Source organism: Phyllobates terribilis, unplaced genomic scaffold, assembly GCF_046119375.1.
Source record: "Phyllobates terribilis strain yellow unplaced genomic scaffold, ASM4611937v1 Scaffold_2__4_contigs__length_985480577, whole genome shotgun sequence".
In the NCBI taxonomy this organism is placed as follows: Eukaryota; Metazoa; Chordata; class Amphibia; order Anura; family Dendrobatidae; genus Phyllobates; species Phyllobates terribilis.
Window position 1 is genome coordinate 972,920,682 of NW_027362762.1, and position 12,908 is coordinate 972,933,589.

Below are 12,908 nucleotides of genomic sequence, written 5' to 3' on the forward strand. Positions count from 1 at the left end.
TAACAGTATGGTGCACCCAGGTCGATAGACTCCTACCTATGTTATACCCCTATATACTATAGAGCTCCGCTAACAGTATGGTGCACCCAGGTCGATAGACTCCTACCTATGTTATACCCCTATATACTATAGAGCTCTGCTAACAGTATGGTACACCCAGGTCGATAGACTCCTACCTATGTTATACCCCTATATACTATAGAGCTCTGCTAACAGTATGGTGCACCCAGGTCGATAGACTCCTACCTATGTTATACCCCTATATCCTATAGAGCTCTGCTAACAGTATGGTGCACCCAGGTCGATAGACTCCTACCTATGTTATACCCCTATATACTATAGAGCTCTGCTAACAGTATGGTGCACCCAGGTCGATAGACTCCTACCTATGTTATACCCCTATATCCTTTAGAGCTCTGCTAACAGTATGGTGCACCCAGGTCGATAGACTCCTACCTATGTTATACCCCTATATTCTATAGAGCTCTGCTAACAGTATGGTGCACCCAGGTCGATAGACTCCTACCTATGTTATACCCCTATATACTATAGAGCTCCGCTAACAGTATGGTGCACCCAGGTCGATAGACTCCTACCTATGTTATACCACTATATACTATAGAGCTCCGCTAACAGTATGGTGCACCCAGGTCGATAGACTCCTACCTATGTTATACCCCTATATACTATAGAGCTCCGCTAACAGTATGGTGCACCCAGGTCGATAGACTCCTACCTATGTTATACCCCTATATACTATAGAGCTCCGCTAACAGTATGGTGCACCCAGGTCGATAGACTCCTACCTATGTTATACCCCTATATACTATAGAGCTCCGCTAACAGTATGGTGCACCCAGGTCGATAGACTCCTACCTATGTTATACCCCTATATACTATAGAGCTCTGCTAACAGTATGGTGCACCCAGGTCGATAGACTCCTACCTATGTTATACCCCTATATCCTATAGAGCTCTGCTAACAGTATGGTGCACCCAGGTCGATAGACTCCTACCTATGTTATACCCCTATATACTATAGAGCTCCGCTAACAGTATGGTGCACCCAGGTCGATAGACTCCTACCTATGTTATACCCCTATATACTATAGAGCTCCGCTAACAGTATGGTGCACCCAGGTCGATAGACTCCTACCTATGTTATACCCCTATATACTATAGAGCTCCGCTAACAGTATGGTGCACCCAGGTCGATAGACTCCTACCTATGTTATACCCCTATATCCTATAGAGCTCTGCTAACAGTATGGTGCACCCAGGTCGATAGACTCCTACCTATGTTATACCCCTATATACTATAGAGCTCTGCTAACAATATGGTGCACCCAGGTCGATAGACTCCTACCTATGTTATACCCCTATATACTATAGAGCTCTGCTAACAGTATGGTGTACCCAGGTCGATAGACTCCTACCTATGTTATACCCCTATATACTATAGAGCTCCGCTAACAGTATGGTGCACCCAGGTCGATAGACTCCTACCTATGTTATACCCCTATATACTATAGAGCTCTGCTAACAGTATGGTGCACCCAGGTCGATAGACTCCTACCTATGTTATACCCCTATATCCTATAGAGCTCCGCTAACAGTATGGTGCACCCAGGTCGATAGACTCCTACCTATGTTATACCCCTATATACTATAGAGCTCCGCTAACAGTATGGTACACCCAGGTCGATAGACTCCTACCTATGTTATACCCCTATATACTATAGAGCTCTGCTAACAGTATGGTACACCCAGGTCGATAGACTCCTACCTATGTTATACCCCTATATACTATAGAGCTCCGCTAACAGTATGGTACACCCAGGTCGATAGACTCCTACCTATGTTATACCCCTATATACTATAGAGCTCTGCTAACAGTATGGTGCACCCAGGTCGATAGATTCCTACCTATGTTATACCCCTATATACTATAGAGCTCCGCTAACAGTATGGTGCACCCAGGTCGATAGACTCCTACCTATGTTATACCCCTATATACTATAGAGCTCCGCTAACAGTATGGTGCACCCAGGTCGATAGACTCCTACCTATGTTATACCCCTATAAACTATAGAGCTCTGCTAACAGTATGGTACACCCAGGTCGATAGACTCCTACCTATGTTATACCCCTATATACTATAGAGCTCCGCTAACAGTATGGTGCACCCAGGTCGATAGACTCCTACCTATGTTATACCCCTATATACTATAGAGCTCCGCTAACAGTATGGTGCACCCAGGTCGATAGACTCCTACCTATGTTATACCCCTATATACTATAGAGCTCTGCTAACAGTATGGTGCACCCAGGTCGATAGACTCCTACCTATGTTATACCCCTATATCCTATAGAGCTCTGCTAACAGTATGGTACACCCAGGTCGATAGACTCCTACCTATGTTATACCCCTATATACTATAGAGCTCCGCTAACAGTATGGTGCACCCAGGTCGATAGACTCCTACCTATGTTATACCCCTATATACTATAGAGCTCCGCTAACAGTATGGTGCACCCAGGTCGATAGACTCCTACCTATGTTATACCCCTATATCCTATAGAGCTCTGCTAACAGTATGGTGCACCCAGGTCGATAGACTCCTACCTATGTTATACCCCTATATACTATAGAGCTCTGCTAACAGTATGGTGCACCCAGGTCGATAGACTCCTACCTATGTTATACCCCTATATCCTATAGAGCTCTGCTAACAGTATGGTACACCCAGGTCGATAGACTCCTACCTATGTTATACCCCTATATACTATAGAGCTCCGCTAACAGTATGGTGCACCCAGGTCGATAGACTCCTACCTATGTTATACCCCTATATCCTATAGCGCTCTGCTAACAGTATGGTGCACCCAGGTCGATAGACTCCTACCTATGTTATACCCCTATATACTATAGAGCTCTGCTAACAGTATGGTGCACCCAGGTCGATAGACTCCTACCTATGTTATACCCCTATATCCTATAGCGCTCTGCTAACAGTATGGTACACCCAGGTCGATAGACTCCTACCTATGTTATACCCCTATATACTATAGAGCTCCGCTAACAGTATGGTACACCCAGGTCGATAGACTCCTACCTATGTTATACCACTATATACTATAGAGCTCCGCTAACAGTATGGTGCACCCAGGTCGATAGACTCCTACCTATGTTATACCCCTATATCCTATAGAGCTCCGCTAACAGTATGGTGCACCCAGGTCGATAGACTCCTACTTATGTTATACCCCTATATACTATAGAGCTCCGCTAACAGTATGGTGCACCCAGGTCGATAGACTCCTACCTATGTTATACCTCTATATACTATAGAGCTCTGCTAACAGTATGGTGCACCCAGGTCGATAGACTCCTACCTATGTTATACCCCTATATACTATAGAGCTCCGCTAACAGTATGGTACACCCAGGTCGATAGACTCCTACCTATGTTATACCCCTATATACTATAGAGCTCCGCTAACAGTATGGTACACCCAGGTCGATAGACTCCTACCTATGTTATACCCCTATATACTATAGAGCTCCGCTAACAGTATGGTGCACCCAGGTCGATAGACTCCTACCTATGTTATACCCCTATATAATATAGAGCTCCGCTAACAGTATGGTGCACCCAGGTCGATAGACTCCTACCTATGTTATACCCTTATATACTATAGAGCTCCGCTAACAGAATGGTGCACCCAGGTCGATAGACTCCTACCTATGTTATACCCCTATATCCTATAGAGCTCTGCTAACAGTATGGTGCACCCAGGTCGATAGACTCCTACCTATGTTATACCCCTATATACTATAGAGCTCTGCTAACAGTATGGTGCACCCAGGTCGATAGACTCCTACCTATGTTATACCCCTATATACTATAGAGCTCTGCTAACAGTATGGTACACCCAGGTCGATAGACTCCTACCTATGTTATACCCCTATATACTATAGAGCTCCGCTAACAGTATGGTGCACCCAGGTCGATAGACTCCTACCTATGTTATACCCCTATATCCTATAGAGCTCCGCTAACAGTATGGTGTACCCAGGTCGATAGACTCCTACCTATGTTATACCCCTATATCCTATAGAGCTCCGCTAACAGTATGGTGTACCCAGGTCGATAGACTCCTACCTATGTTATACCACTATATACTATAGAGCTCCGCTAACAGTATGGTGCACCCAGGTCGATAGACTCCTACCTATGTTATACCCCTATATACTATAGAGCTCTGCTAACAGTATGGTGCACCCAGGTCGATAGACTTCTACCTATGTTATACCCCTATATACTATAGAGCTCTGCTAACAGTATGGTACACCCAGGTCGATAGATTCCTACCTATGTTATACCCCTATATACTATAGAGCTCTGCTAACAGTATGGTACACCCAGGTCGATAGACTCCTACCTATGTTATACCCCTATATACTATAGAGCTCTGCTAACAGTATGGTACACCCAGGTCGATAGATTCCTACCTATGTTATACCCCTATATACTATAGAGCTCTGCTAACAGTATGGTACACCCAGGTCGATAGACTCCTACCTATGTTATACCCCTATATACTATAGAGCTCTGCTAACAGTATGGTACACCCAGGTCGATAGACTCCTACCTATGTTATACCCCTATATACTATAGAGCTCTGCTAACAGTATGGTACACCCAGGTCGATAGATTCCTACCTATGTTATACCCCTATATACTATAGAGCTCTGCTAACAGTATGGTACACCCAGGTCGATAGACTCCTACCTATGTTATACCCCTATATACTATAGAGCTCTGCTAACAGTATGGTGCACCCAGGTCGATAGACTCCTACCTATGTTATACCCCTATATACTATAGAGCTCTGCTAACAGTATGGTACACCCAGGTCGATAGATTCCTACCTATGTTATACCCCTATATACTATAGAGCTCCGCTAACAGTATGGTACACCCAGGTCGATAGACTCCTACCTATGTTATACCCCTATATCCTATAGAGCTCTGCTAACAGTATGGTGTACCCAGGTCGATAGACTCCTACCTATGTTATACCCCTATATACTATAGAGCTCCGCTAACAGTATGGTACACCCAGGTCGATAGACTCCTACCTATGTTATACCCCTATATCCTATAGAGCTCTGCTAACAGTATGGTGTACCCAGGTCGATAGACTCCTACCTATGTTATACCCCTATATACTATAGAGCTCTGCTAACAGTATGGTGCACCCAGGTCGATAGACTCCTACCTATGTTATACCCCTATATACTATAGAGCTCTGCTAACAGTATGGTACACCCAGGTCGATAGACTCCTACCTATGTTATACCCCTATATACTATAGAGCTCCGCTAACAGTATGGTGCACCCAGGTCGATAGACTCCTACCTATGTTATACCCCTATATACTATAGAGCTCTGCTAACAGTATGGTACACCCAGGTCGATAGACTCCTACCTATGTTATACCCCTATATACTATAGAGCTCTGCTAACAGTATGGTACACCCAGGTCGATAGACTCCTACCTATGTTATACCCCTATATACTATAGAGCTCCACTAACAGTATGGTACACCCAGGTCGATAGACTCCTACCTATGTTATACCCCTATATACTATAGAGCTCTGCTAACAGTATGGTGTACCCAGGTCGATAGACTCCTACCTATGTTATACCCCTATAAACTATAGAGCTCTGCTAACAGTATGGTACACCCAGGTCGATAGACTCCTACCTATGTTATACCCCTATAAACTATAGAGCTCTGCTAACAGTATGGTACACCCAGGTCGATAGACTCCTACCTATGTTATACCCCTATATACTATAGAGCTCTGCTAACAGTATGGTGCACCCAGGTCGATAGACTCCTACCTATGTTATACCCCTATATACTATAGAGCTCTGCTAACAGTATGGTGCACCCAGGTCGATAGACTCCTACCTATGTTATACCCCTATATACTATAGAGCTCTGCTAACAGTATGGTGCACCCAGGTCGATAGACTCCTACCTATGTTATACCCCTATATACTATAGAGCTCCACTAACAGTATGGTGCACCCAGGTCGATAGACTCCTACCTATGTTATACCCCTATATACTATAGAGCTCTGCTAACAGTATGGTGCACCCAGGTCGATAGGCTCCTACCTATGTTATACCCCTATATACTATAGAGCTCTGCTAACAGTATGGTGCACCCAGGTCGATAGACTCCTACCTATGTTATACCCCTATATACTATAGAGCTCTGCTAACAGTATGGTGTATCCAGGTCGATAGTCTCCTACCTATGTTATACCCCTATATACTATAGAGCTCCGCTAACAGTATGGTGCACCCAGGTCGATAGACTCCTACCTATGTTATACCCCTATATACTATAGAGCTCTGCTAACAGTATGGTACACCCAGGTCGATAGACTCCTACCTATGTTATACCCCTATATCCTATAGAGCTCTGCTAACAGTATGGTGCACCCAGGTCGGTAGACTCTGACCTATGTTATACCCCTATATACTATAGAGCTCTGCTAACAGTATGGTGCACCCAGGTCGATAGACTCTGACCTATGTTATACCCCTATATATTATAGAGCTCCGCTAACAGTATGGTGCACCCAGGTCGATAGACTCCTACCTATGTTATACCCCTATATACTATAGAGCTCTGCTAACAATATGGTACACCCAGGTCGATAGACTCCTACCTATGTTATACCCCTATATACTATAGAGCTCTGCTAACAGTATGGTACACCCAGGTCGATAGACTCCTACCTATGTTATACCCCTATATACTATAGAGCTCTGCTAACAGTATGGTGCACCCAGGTCGATAGACTCCTACCTATGTTATACCCCTATATACTATAGAGCTCCGCTAACAGTATGGTGCACCCAGGTCGATAGACTCCTACCTATGTTATACCCCTATATACTATACAGCTCCGCTAACAGTATGGTGCACCCAGGTCGATAGACTCCTACCTATGTTATACCACTATATACTATAGAGCTCTGCTAACAGTATGGTGCACCCAGGTCGATAGACTCCTACCTATGTTATACCCCTATATACTATAGAGCTCTGCTAACAGTATGGTGCACCCAGGTCGATAGACTCCTACCTATGTTATACCACTATATACTATAGAGCTCTGCTAACAGTATGGTGCACCCAGGTCGATAGACTCCTACCTATGTTATACCACTATATACTATAGAGCTCTGCTAACAGTATGGTGCACCCAGGTCGATAGACTCCTACCTATGTTATACCCCTATATACTATAGAGCTCTGCTAACAGTATGGTGCACCCAGGTCGATAGACTCCTACCTATGTTATACCACTATATACTATAGAGCTCTGCTAACAGTATGGTACACCCAGGTCGATAGACTCCTACCTATGTTATACCCCTATATACTATAGAGCTCCGCTAACAGTATGGTGCACCCAGGTCGATAGACTCCTACCTATGTTATACCCCTATATACTATAGAGCTCTGCTAACAGTATGGTACACCCAGGTCGATAGACTCCTACCTATGTTATACCCCTATATACTATAGAGCTCCGCTAACAGTATGGTGCACCCAGGTCGATAGACTCCTACCTATGTTATACCCCTATATACTATAGAACTCCGCTAACAGTATGGTGCACCCAGGTCGATAGACTCCTACCTATGTTATACCCCTATATACTATAGAGCTCTGCTAACAGTATGGTGCACCCAGGTCGATAGACTCCTACCTATGTTATACCCCTATATACTATAGAGCTCCGCTAACAGTATGGTGCACCCAGGTCGATAGACTCCTACCTATGTTATACCCCTATATACTATAGAGCTCCGCTAACAGTATGGTACACCCAGGTCGATAGACTCCTACCTATGTTATACCCCTATATACTATAGAGCTCTGCTAACAGTATGGTGCACCCAGGTCGATAGACTCCTACCTATGTTATACCCCTATATACTATAGAGCTCCGCTAACAGTATGGTACACCCAGGTCGATAGACTCCTACCTATGTTATACCCCTATATACTATAGAGCTCCGCTAACAGTATGGTACACCCAGGTCGATAGACTCCTACCTATGTTATACCCCTATATACTATAGAGCTCCGCTAACAGTATGGTGCACCCAGGTCGATAGACTCCTACCTATGTTATACCCCTATATACTATAGAGCTCCGCTAACAGTATGGTACACCCAGGTCGGTAGACTCCTACCTATGTTATACCCCTATATCCTATAGAGCTCTGCTAACAGTATGGTACACCCAGGTCGATAGACTCCTACCTATGTTATACCCCTATATACTATAGAGCTCCGCTAACAGTATGGTGCACCCAGGTCGATAGACTCCTACCTATGTTATACCCCTATATACTATAGAGCTCCGCTAACAGTATGGTGCACCCAGGTCGATAGACTCCTACCTATGTTATACCCCTATATACTATAGAGCTCCGCTAACAGTATGGTGCACCCAGGTCGATAGACTCCTACCTATGTTATACCCCTATATACTATAGAGCTCCGCTAACAGTATGGTACACCCAGGTCGATAGCCTCCTACCTATGTTATACCCCTATATATACTATAGAGCTCCGCTAACAGTATGGTGCACCCAGATCGATAGACTCCTACCTATGTTATACCCCTATATACTATAGAGCTCTGCTAACAGTATGGTGCACCCAGGTCGATAGACTCCTACCTATGTTATACCCCTATATATTATAGAGCTCTGCTAACAGTATGGTGCACCCAGGTCGATAGACTCCTACCTATGTTATACCCCTATATCCTATAGAGCTCTGCTAACAGTATGGTACACCCAGGTCGATAGACTCCTACCTATGTTATACCCCTATATACTATAGAGCTCTGCTAACAGTATGGTACACCCAGGTCGATAGACTCCTACCTATGTTATACCCCTATATACTATAGAGCTCCGCTAACAGTATGGTGCACCCAGGTCGATAGACTCCTACCTATGTTATACCCCTATATACTATAGAGCTCCGCTAACAGTATGGTGCACCCAGGTCGATAGACTCCTACCTATGTTATACCCCTATATACTATAGAGCTCCGCTAACAGTATGGTACACCCAGGTCGATAGACTCCTACCTATGTTATACCCCTATATACTATAGAGCTCCGCTAACAGTATGGTGCACCCAGGTCGATAGACTCCTACCTATGTTATACCCCTATACCCTATAGAGCTCCACTAACAGTATGGTGCACCCAGGTCGATAGACTCCTACCTATGTTATACCCCTATATACTACAGAGCTCCGCTAACAGTATGGTACACCCAGGTCGATAGACTCCTACCTATGTTATACCCCTATATACTATAGAGCTCCGCTAACAGTATGGTGCACCCAGGTCGATAGACTCCTACCTATGTTATACCCCTATACCCTATAGAGCTCCACTAACAGTATGGTGCACCCAGGTCGATAGACTCCTACCTATGTTATACCCCTATATACTATAGAGCTCCGCTAACAGTATGGTACACCCAGGTCGATAGACTCCTACCTATGTTATACCCCTATATACTACAGAGCTCCACTAACAGTATGGTGCACCCAGGTCGATAGACTCCTACCTATGTTATACCCCTATATACTATAGAGCTCTGCTAACAGTATGGTGCACCCAGGTCGATAGACTCCTACCTATGTTATACCCCTATATCCTATAGAGCTCTGCTAACAGTATGGTGTACCCAGGTCGATAGACTCCTACCTATGTTATACCCCTATATACTATAGAGCTCTGCTAACAGTATGGTGCACCCAGGTCGATAGACTCCTACCTATGTTATACCCCTATATACTATAGAGCTCCGCTAACAGTATGGTGTACCCAGGTCGATAGACTCCTACCTATGTTATACCCCTATATACTATAGAGCTCTGCTAACAGTATGGTGTACCCAGGTCGATAGACTCCTACCTATGTTATACCCCTATATACTATAGAGCTCTGCTAACAGTATGGTGCACCCAGGTCGATAGACTCCTACCTATGTTATACCCCTATATACTATAGAGCTCTGCTAACAGTATGGTGCACCCAGGTCAATAGACTCCTACCTATGTTATACCCCTATATACTATAGAGCTCTGCTAACAATATGGTGTACCCAGGTCGATAGACTCCTACCTATGTTATACCCCTATATACTATAGAGCTCTGCTAACAGTATGGTGCACCCAGGTCGATAGACTCCTACCTATGTTATACCCCTATATACTATAGAGCTCCGCTAACAGTATGGTGCACCCAGGTCGATAGACTCCTACCTATGTTATACCACTATATACTATAGAGCTCTGCTAACAGTATGGTGCACCCAGGTCGATAGACTCCTACCTATGTTATACCCCTATATACTATAGAGCTCTGCTAACAGTATGGTGCACCCAGGTCGATAGACTCCTACCTATGTTATACCCCTATATACTATAGAGCTCTGCTAACAGTATGGTGCACCCAGGTCGATAGACTCCTACCTATGTTATACCCCTATATACTATAGAGCTCTGCTAACAGTATGGTGCACCCAGGTCAATAGACTCCTACCTATGTTATACCCCTATATACTATAGAGCTCTGCTAACAATATGGTGTACCCAGGTCGATAGACTCCTACCTATGTTATACCCCTATATACTATAGAGCTCTGCTAACAGTATGGTGCACCCAGGTCGATAGACTCCTACCTATGTTATACCCCTATATACTATAGAGCTCTGCTAACAGTATGGTGCACCCAGGTCGATAGACTCCTACCTATGTTATACCTCTATATACTATACAGCTCCGCTAACAGTATGGTACACCCAGGTCAATAGACTCCTACCTATGTTATACCCCTATATACTATAGAGCTCCGCTAACAGTATGGTGTACCCAGGTCGATAGACTCCTACCTATGTTATACCCCTATATACTATACAGCTCCGCTAACAGTATGGTACACCCAGGTCGATAGACTCCTACCTATGTTATACCCCTATATACTATAGAGCTCCGCTAACAGTATGGTGTACCCAGGTCGATAGACTCCTACCTATGTTATACCCCTATATACTATAGAGCTCCGCTAACAGTATGGTGCACCCAGGTCGATAGACTCCTACCTATGTTATACCCCTATATACTATAGAGCTCCACTAACAGTATGGTGCACCCAGGTCGATAGACTCCTACCTATGTTATACCCCTATATACTATAGAGCTCCGCTAACAGTATGGTGTACCCAGGTCGATAGACTCCTACCTATGTTATACCCCTATATACTATACAGCTCCGCTAACAGTATGGTACACCCAGGTCGATAGACTCCTACCTATGTTATACCCCTATATACTATAGAGCTCCGCTAACAATATGGTGCACCCAGGTCGATAGACTCCTACCTATGTTATACCCCTATATACTATAGAGCTCTGCTAACAGTATGGTGCACCCAGGTCGATAGACTCCTACCTATGTTATACCTCTATATACTATACAGCTCCGCTAACAGTATGGTACACCCAGGTCAATAGACTCCTACCTATGTTATACCCCTATATACTATAGAGCTCCGCTAACAGTATGGTGTACCCAGGTCGATAGACTCCTACCTATGTTATACCCCTATATACTATACAGCTCCGCTAACAGTATGGTACACCCAGGTCGATAGACTCCTACCTATGTTATACCCCTATATACTATAGAGCTCTGCTAACAGTATGGTGTACCCAGGTCGATAGACTCCTACCTATGTTATACCCCTATATACTATAGAGCTCTGCTAACAGTATGGTGCACCCAGGTCGATAGACTCCTACCTATGTTATACCCCTATATACTATACAGCTCCGCTAACAGTATGGTGCACCCAGGTCGATAGACTCCTACCTATGTTATACCTCTATATACTATACAGCTCCGCTAACAGTATGGTACACCCAGGTCAATAGACTCCTACCTATGTTATACCCCTATATACTATAGAGCTCCGCTAACAGTATGGTGTACCCAGGTCGATAGACTCCTACCTATGTTATACCCCTATATACTATACAGCTCCGCTAACAGTATGGTACACCCAGGTCGATAGACTCCTACCTATGTTATACCCCTATATACTATAGAGCTCCGCTAACAGTATGGTGCACCCAGGTCGATAGACTCCTACCTATGTTATACCCCTATATACTATAGAGCTCTGCTAACAGTATGGTACACCCAGGTCGATAGACTCCTACCTATGTTATACCCCTATATACTATAGAGCTCCGCTAACAGTATGGTGTACCCAGGTCGATAGACTCCTACCTATGTTATACCCCTATATACTATAGAGCTCTGCTAACAGTATGGTGCACCCAGGTCGATAGACTCCTACCTATGTTATACCCCTATATACTATAGAGCTCTGCTAACAGTATGGTGCACCCAGGTCGATAGACTCCTACCTATGTTATACCCCTATATACTATAGAGCTCTGCTAGCAGTATGGTACACCCAGGTCGATAGACTCCTACCTATGTTATACCCCTATATACTATAGAGCTCTGCTAACAGTATGGTACACCCAGGTCGATAGACTCCTACCTATGTTATACCCCTATATCCTATAGAGCTCTGCTAACAGTATGGTGCACCCAGGTCGATAGACTCCTACCTATGTTATACCCCTATATACTATAGAGCTCTGCTAACAGTATGGTGCACCCAGGTCGATAGACTCATACCTATGTTATACCCCTATATACTATAGAGCTCTGCTAGCAGTATGGTACACCCAGGTCGAT